General features: G+C 35.3%; 1 long non-coding RNA gene across 1 annotated transcript in view; it reads right to left on the bottom strand.

Annotated features, from left to right (window-relative positions):
- Positions 1–8,442: 8,442 nt before the first annotated feature.
- LOC130049076 (uncharacterized) overlaps positions 8,443–9,211 on the bottom strand; it is a 1,472-nt gene continuing 703 nt past the window's right edge. Inside the window, exons 2-3 of the long non-coding RNA XR_008797601.1 lie at positions 9,005–9,144; positions 8,443–8,876 (exon numbers count right to left, since the gene is read on the bottom strand). This is a non-coding gene — a long non-coding RNA (uncharacterized LOC130049076). The remainder of the gene's footprint in view (positions 8,877–9,004; positions 9,145–9,211) is intronic.

The raw sequence follows: 9,211 nt of genomic DNA on the forward strand, positions 1-9,211 counted from the left end.
GTGCGGATTTTCTCTAGGCGAGTCAGTCACAGCAACAAAACACTTTCGGAACCCCTTTTAGTTTTTCGACTATTCTATGACGGAATAAGGAATTCCGGAAAATAAATTCACGTGAAAATACACAATTTTTACTGATCACGTGGTTGCTATCCGTCGCTACCTTAAGGTAAGGTTAGCAACAACAGGGAGATAACTCTTGATTACCTCAGTGGACTTCGCGCTTTACGACGTCATAATGAAAAAATGAGTCACGTCATAGTTGAATCGAGGGAAAATGTCATATTTACTTGTTATCTACTACCGCTGTCAAGTGTCAAGCGGCGTATGTGTAACCCTCTATGACAAATAAATAATGTTTCTCAAATGATCATTTATAAATTATTTTCTTTGATATTATAAAAGTCTACAATTTTTTTATATATACATATGTAGTATGCGCTACGGTTTATTTCCATTCAGTAAAATTATGTTGTGACCATGTAATCTCTGCCAATCATGCTAGGTAAAGTAGGATTTATTTTGATGCTGTTCTAATCGATCATTGTTTGTGAATAGTATCCTCAAAGACAAGGTTCGACATTGACGAAGCTAGGAATTTTTATGACATTCACAAGCATTTTTAAACATAAACCTGACAATGCTCTCTAATTGCATGCATTTTATATTTCAATGCTATGACATCTACTTGCGCTGATAGAGCGATTTATCGCATGAACTTTGAAATGTAGAAAACGCGACTGATATGATCATGTAAGAATAAAAAAGGGTCTTCTCTAGTACATTTTAAAATAGTCTTAATTTTGTCTGAGGAACATTTGTATAACGTCGACATAAAACAGATTTATTAGTGTTATCTTTACTAACTTTACGTTACCACCCCACCCACCCACCTCTCTAGATCCACCACTGACAAGGCTTTATATTGTGACGAAGGTTACAGTTGTATGTTCAACTATGTAAACAAACATCAAACAATGAAACAAGGAGAGGGAAATTATTTCAAAAATGTAGTATATAAGACAGATTCGGGCTAATGTAACACGGAATTTATGACAAAGCAGGACCGTGGAAAACCCGCCGGATATTGAAAATATTGTATTGTATTGAATTTAGAAAAAAAAAACTCAACATCTCACACATAGAATAATAAATTCCTATTGAGAATTTAGTATTTTAATCAGATTTGTGGTTTGCAGTCGATTATAAACACAATTTGTATTCGATGCCATATTACGTATGTCTAATGTTTACGTATATTCAATATTGTCCCGGTAGTATGACTTTTACAAATGGAAATAACAAGTACGTATTTAGATCCGCCACTGTCAGTCTTATTATGACGTACGTCAAAACGTAGACATTACGTCACACATCATCTTAGCCTGCCTTTCATAAACATTGCACTTCGTTAAACATTTCGCCTAATGGTGCACTGAATTTTGGAGCTAGGAGGCCACAATATTAGAATGATAATCCACGTAAGTTCACAATCATATTCCAAGGTGTGACTTTGCGAGATATCAGCCATTTTTGACAAGGGACTTCTGGGATTGGCGTCAAAAAATTTTCCTTGTTAGAGGTTTAGATTTAGCTCGGATTATTCCCCGCGCTCTAGTCATTAGAGCTCGCAGTATATTACTGCTCTGTGTCATTTTTGCTAGATCATGCAATCCGTTAATAAAAGATTTGCGCGGCGCCCTTTCTAATTGAGTCAGTTTTCCTCATTTGTGACCAATAGGGTCCACCAAAGGCTTATCTGCCCCTTGCGCCGGTAGGGGGCGCTGTTGTATTCTGAGGTATTCGAGTAAATATGGCGTACGCTAAAATGTATACAGTTGCAAAGCTAAAAGAATTGAAATTGCGCGGCGCTGTAACGACGGGAAGAAAAACGTATCTTATAGAAAGGTATGAAATTATATGTATTGTCACTAGTAATTGGTTTTCATTGAAGTTGCCGTAATATAAGTTGCATATTAAGGATAATTCCAAGTCTAGTACTTAAAATTTGGTGACGCGTACTACGAATGTAACATTTGTTGCTCTAAATAAACGGCTTTGTTTGCGACTAGCAATAGTAAATGCATATACGATGACAGTGAATACAAACCACAATTACATTAGTTAATGATTTTTGTGTAGATTGGAAGCATACCAACGAAATTTCAACTTTAGAGGGCCTGTGATAGAGTTGCCAGCACCAGCGGAAAAGAACGTAGACTGGCCCACGACCGGGTATAAACAAATGACATCAAACCACCATGATCTCTTGCCACCTCTGGTGTGTCCAGGGGTCCGTGTTTGCCCAACTATCTATTTTGTATTGCTTGTAGGAGTTATGAGATTGATCACTGTTCGTTATCTTCACCTTGCATATAACAGAGGCCCATGTTGAAGGTAATATGAAAACGAATTCTCCCAGTATACAGAATGTAAGTCTACAAGTTTTACTATAACCAATGATAAACACTCACGAAACACAAGGCTGTAGCCTATATAATGAATATGAGTATGAATTATGAGTTCGTGCATTGCAATTTCTCCAGCAGGAAAAGAATGCTGATCGAGTCATAATAAAGTGACATTCATTGGGAATAGGGGGTTATGCACAGAACATCTTTAGTATGCTTTAATTTACACTTCAGGTGCCTGTGAAGGTGATTAGGGTGGGTGGGTGCCCCATTCTGCAAGGAGGGGGGGGGGCGGTATGGAGGTTCTATGGAAATTTCATTGCCCACCTACACACACATCCTCCTGTATTCTGGCTGTAATTATTTCAAACAGTGAAAATCTCCCTGATGTTCAAGCAGACAATTATATGTGTAAAATAAGAATTATGAATATATTGCTTTTATTTACCTACATGTATCTTCATTTTAAATGATGGTGTGGTATATGAAATTCTTAGTAGCTTGCATGCAAGGAAGGCTTGTTTAGTGGCATGATTTCAATTTTTGGTTGTTTCTGGCTAGCAGGCTACTGATTTTGTCAAACCCTGATTTAAAACGACTTTGTGGATATCAAACTTAAGCTTGTAAATATTATTTTAGGGTGTTTTTTTAAAAGGTTATTTTCAATACTGACAAGCAGCTGACAGACAAATGATGGCTAATACAAAGACAATTGTGAAAGGAAAATTGCTTTTAGAGTCTGAGAGAATGGAAGCATTGAGTATCAATTGTCTAAATGAGGACTTTTTTGTGACAGGATTTGTTAAAAGCAGCAATGGAAAAAAAGGTGGTGTATAATATTGATATTAAATATAAACCAACTTCAATTTTAAAAAATCATAATATTCAAATGTTTGTGTAACAGATGTAGAAGCAACCCAGATTGTCTTAATTGTATCATTGAGAAAAAAAAGAATTGTATGTATTCAACAAGTTTCTTACAATTATCGTGTAAGAATTAGCAGAAAAACGGGTGAGATTAAAAATTCAGATTGCGAGTGTCCTGCTGGGAAGGGTCCTTATGGAACATGTAAACATGTTGCAGCTGTATCTCTTCTTTTGGTAAAGTTTAGAGAAACGCATAACATAGCCATTACAAGGGGATGTACTGAAAACCTCCAGTTTCCTCAAGTTGAGCAGTCTTGTGTTACAAGGAGTTTAATTTCTTTATTTATTTCAATTTTCAGCACTTTACATCGTTCAGATTGTTTGATAATTTTCGTACCTATGTAAACAACTTTTCAACTGAAATGAAACCATTATCTACTTTGATGATGGTTATGCCCTTTGAACTTTTATTCTAACTATTGAGTTCCGTATTTATTAAACGTATTTTAATATTCGTATGCAGACTGGTACACACAATAAGAGATTGAAAAGTTGTTTCTGAGGGGGCATGGAAAATGTTGTTATTTATGTTTCATTATTTCACTTCAATGAAGATGAATAATACATTACAATTATACAGCTTACCAAAGTACAAATACATCAAAATACAGTAAATATGAATGCATTGAAATGAAATATGTACACTTAATACTCATATGACGAATAGTCTGTTTCTTCTATATCATAAAGACTTATGTACATATTCATTCTTGTATTATCAAGACTGAGAACTTTGAATTATATGATATTTTGAAAGATTTCTTAGTTAATACTGAAATCTTTGGAAACCAATGGAAATAACTTAGTCAGTGCCTTTTGTTTTTGGATGCTTGACAGATGTTTTACCTTTGAATTTCACAGGCTCCCCTAAAAGCCGAAGATATGCCTTGTCGGTACAACCCAGATCTTAGTGACCCAAGACAGAAGTACAGAGAAAATGGTGGATACAATGACCATGTGCGCAATATTGTGACCAATTACTGTGCTTCAACATCAGCACATTTATCTTTTAAATACATGATGCCCAAGGCATGTATCAACTTTGTAGTACTGGACCATGATTACTTGGACCTGTCATTTACAGAGTATTGGATAGATGCAGCTCAGAAGGTAAGCTAATTATGAAATGTACAAAATCAATTAAAATGTTACAATTCTAGTATATATATTCTTAAAATTACTGAAATTCTTTATTATGATACATGCGACCTGGAAACTTATTTGGTGTGTACAATTTTTTATTTATTTATTTATTTTTTTGAGCAGGTGTCACAGAGGGACATTGCCCACATTGAGCAAACAACTAGGAAACAGAACCTATCGAAAGTCTGGCACCAAGAGAGAGAATGGCGTTTGACTGCATCCAGGTTTGGAGACATTTGCAGAGCTACTCGCGGTGCATTCAGAAGAGCGTAAATCATTACGATGGGAAACACGATATGTTTTGACGATTGCCAACACAACGTGCCTATATCTTTGAAGATGTTATTGACTTTCTATATTTTATTTGACATTACTGCAGAATTTTATATTTAGAACATTCCAATTTCACTTTTCAAATAGACTCTGACGTCATAGGAGGGTACACTACATAATAGGTTGCTTTTTAACGTCATACAAGTATTGCCTCTTTTCGTAATGTTTGTATGTAGGAGTTATTGTTCGTGTGGGACGGTATATGTGGACTTCCGGTAAAGAGTATACAAAGCACCCAAATACAAACATTTACATTTTATGGTATGGATTCGCTTATTAATACATTACAGCCTAGCCATTATCTCCCAACACTGCCGTTGAATACATCACATATTTCAAAAATTGCAAATGCAAGGTGAAGATAACGAACAGTGATCAATCTCATAACTCCTACAAGCAATACAAAATTGATAGTTGGGCAAACACGGACCCCTGGACACACCAGAGGTGGGATCAGGTGCCTAGGAGGAGTAAGCATCCCCTGTTGACCGGTCACACCCGCCGTGAGCCCCATATCCTGATCAGGTAAACGGAGTTATCCACAGTCAAAATCAGTGTGCCAAGAACGGCTTAACAATCGGTATGAAACACGTCAGACAGCATTTGACCCAATGCGAGGTTGTATTGACGAACTAGATCGTTATAACGACCATAGAATTTGCGAAATGCTGACTTCAATCGGGACTGTTGAAATCCCTGTACCATCAACTTGTTTGTCAGTAGCTTACCTCGATTTAAAAATTGACTATACCCAGAACAAGCTCTTGCATATCGAATCAGTTGAGATATATAAACACCATATGCAGGTGATAATGGAAAGTCAAAATTCTACAATGTAATATATAAAAAAAAAAAATGAAATAGAATAAACTGTAAAAATATAATAAAAATCATAACATATTCTCCCACTAGTAATCTTATTAAGGCGACTTCTCCTCACACCCCCCCCCCCCCCCCCCCCCCCCCCAATAAACATTGTATGGTGTATGAAAAAGTAAATATAACGAATAGTCATCGATTTTATAAAGAATACCAAAGTAAGTGTTTGGCAAGCACGGACCCCTGGACACACCAGAGGTACAATCACTGAAGATCTTGTTTGTGAACACAGCAGTAATATTTAGTTAGTAGGGATGACAATGGGTGGAAATTTGGTAACCGATTAGTCATAAATTCTTTTGACCGATTACATATAATTAACCAGTTAATCGTTAAAACTTATAATTCTCAATTACTGTATTATTTTATTTTATAGTACATGTATGACGAGTGCTTCGATAGGTAAAGACGTGAACAAAAACCGCATGAAAGCAAGAATATTTGTAGAAATTCAAAATGTTCACTTTTTGCAACGCCACGTCAGAACGGTCATCATATAATTATTTTTATTACAATATTTGGCCTCAAGTGTATGCTAAAGAAATAATTCTATTGTCTTTGAAGTTTGTTTACAAGAATTCCTATTGAAGGTGGCAGAAATCCGTTCAGACGGCACTAAAGTTACGGAGGACGTGCGAGTCCATTCTACATAACACAGCTGCCATTTCATCTCTTTCTCGTTTAAGTATTACTATGTGTGAAACATTGGGAAGTAACTCAGAAATATGATTTAGTCTGACCTCCATGATTTTTAGGTGTACTCCCCTCCATTTTTATTTTCATTCTCTAACTTTGTATAATAATATATCTTTCTCTCATTTCTTTATGCTGACAGCGCCGAATTTATCAGTGTGATACTAGTACTGCTTGGTAGTTTATATATAGAGCCTGACTGGGAAATTTCAAAAAGGTTTTACCTACAAAATGGACTATAGATATCGGTATTGTATGACATTTTACTTTGAAGATTATTAAATCTGATCAGTCATTTAAAAAATTAATATTTAAACATCACCTAGACTTTTGAATATTACGACCCCCCCCCCTTTTTTTTTTAAACACATGTAATACAGGCACGACAATATTTCTTTACTACAAATAACCAGGCCAATCGGTTAGCATTTTTTCAACAGAGTAATCGGTTAACCGGCGAATCGTTGTTATCCATAGTATTTAACACATGCATATATACATGTATATAAACTAACCAAACTTTGGACACATAGGGCCACACAGTCTCGCTTCCGGAGACAAGCACACATTTCTCAGCATAGCAATAGACTGTGAATTGGCTTATTTATGTTAAAAGAAACGATCATAACTTTTTATTCGTGTTTGCGTGTTGTCAACTTGGTTTACGGCGAATATGTGAGATACCCAGGATCCTATCTACTCCCGGGTTGGCGAAAAAACGGGAGAATCAGTGCAGGTACTAATGTCAAAACACTTATTTACACGTTTTCCCTGTATTTCACGAATAAATATTTCGTAAATATACATTTACATTTGCAGAGATGACTGAAAACAACAGAAGCAATAGCTATTTAAGGACGGTGTGAAGGATAAAGACCCCCCCCCCCCCCTCTTCACCATTTAACAGCTGTGTAATAGCTTCGACTTTCATATAGTGGCGGATTGTTAGCCCTCCCCCTTTTCTTCCGCCACAAAGACATTACTGGCATATATAGATGAAAACTCCAGATTTGGCACCCAAAATGGTTGAGTATTTTGGCTAATACTTCATAACTTGACTTTTACATGCCCCCCCCCCCCCCCCTCCCTCGGAAATCCTGCATGGATCCGTCAATGATATGGGAGAAGACAGATGGGATCTATGAAATACAGCATACGGTACTGATGACAAGCTTAATAATAATATTAACTGGTCTATTAGACTCTCATCGAGTTTATCCATGGAGATACAATATACATGTGGTCTGTAAAATGTATGTATATATGCATTCATAAATATTTTACCTTAAAATTTCCATGTAGGCCTAACGGTAGAATCTCATGTTTTATATCATTTGCACATTTTCAATTCTAAAATCTTGTGTAAAACTTGTTTCATACCAGAATCCAAAGCATCATTAGCATGACCTAAATGAATCTAAAACACAGGTCAAAATTATGATTATGAAGAATACATTTTGACTGAGTGGTGTCACATGTGGGTTTCGGATATTGTGAATGTCACATTTAAGAATTAGGGCAAAATTTTAAATGTATGACAAAACACTAAAATTGCTACATTAATTCACATGTAAATATTTTCACCCCTACCTACGAAACTAAATTTGATGAATGTTGATCCAAATAATTCTCTAAAGTAATATAATCATTTATTTAATACAGTCATGTACATGAAGCTCTGTGATTAACTTTATTTCAATATCTAGATACCATCAAAGTATATCCCATGTAGAAAACACACCTTTTCATGCATTGATTTGTGTTTGACCCATCAAGATCAGAATTTAGATTTTTATCAGACATCAATCAATCTTTTAATCTCAAACGTTATTTGTAACAGTTGTGCAGATGCAGAAAAATATGCTTGAATCTAACAATGGAAGAGATGTACAATTCTTCATTTCCATATATTTAATTGAATTCTGCAGTTATATTTCCACAATGCATTTATTATTTCCTTGCACACTATACTTCTTTGCTATTTACAGTGATTTTTTTTAAATTTCAGTTTATTTGAAGATAATGGGCCTACTGCTTGGTGGTTTATTGGATTGTGGAAAGTGACACTGGATTAACGAATTACCAGAGCAATCCATTCCAGGGCAGATTATGAAAGCTGCTTTGCTCTTGTTGATTTTAATATCTTATGATATACAAATACAGATTAAGTATCAAAAATAAAATAAAAGTCTTCAACACCATGTATTTTCTTTTCATACAATTCAATGTAGATACTTATGTACATAAGTCAAGCCTACGTTTAATTGGTTTTTCCTCCAGAGTGGTAGTATTTGATCATGTATGACACACAGATTGTACAATATATTCTTGGCAATGACATGAGATTACAAGTCTATCAATAACTAGTGTCTGTCTTGTGGTTATGAAGTAGATAGAGAGTCATGACTTGAAATCAGGTCCTTCACAGTAGACACACCACGTCTATGGGTACAGGTGGTCAGGAACAAGTTTCCAATGCATTGCTGTTGAAGACTGAAACAGAATAATCTTATAAAATGCTGACATAAAAAAGCACTTATTTATAAGAAACCAAATCTTATGATATATATTGACATTTCTTACATGTAAAGCTTAGCAGTAACCCATCAAAATGTGATTACCTGTTGTTGACAATTCGGTTATCTGCACAGTGCAAGGAATAGAGCCCATCCTTTTTGGTTTGTTGAGCCCGAGGTGGTACAGACTTAAGATCTTACATCGATGATTGTTTGACATCTGTTTTCAAGACATTCCTATACATCTAATAATTGAAATGAATACATTTTGAAAGGTAGAATTTAAAAAAGTTATATAATTATGAGGTTTTC

Source organism: Ostrea edulis, chromosome 8 (genome assembly GCF_947568905.1).
Source record: "Ostrea edulis chromosome 8, xbOstEdul1.1, whole genome shotgun sequence".
NCBI classification, from domain to species: domain Eukaryota; kingdom Metazoa; phylum Mollusca; class Bivalvia; order Ostreida; family Ostreidae; genus Ostrea; species Ostrea edulis.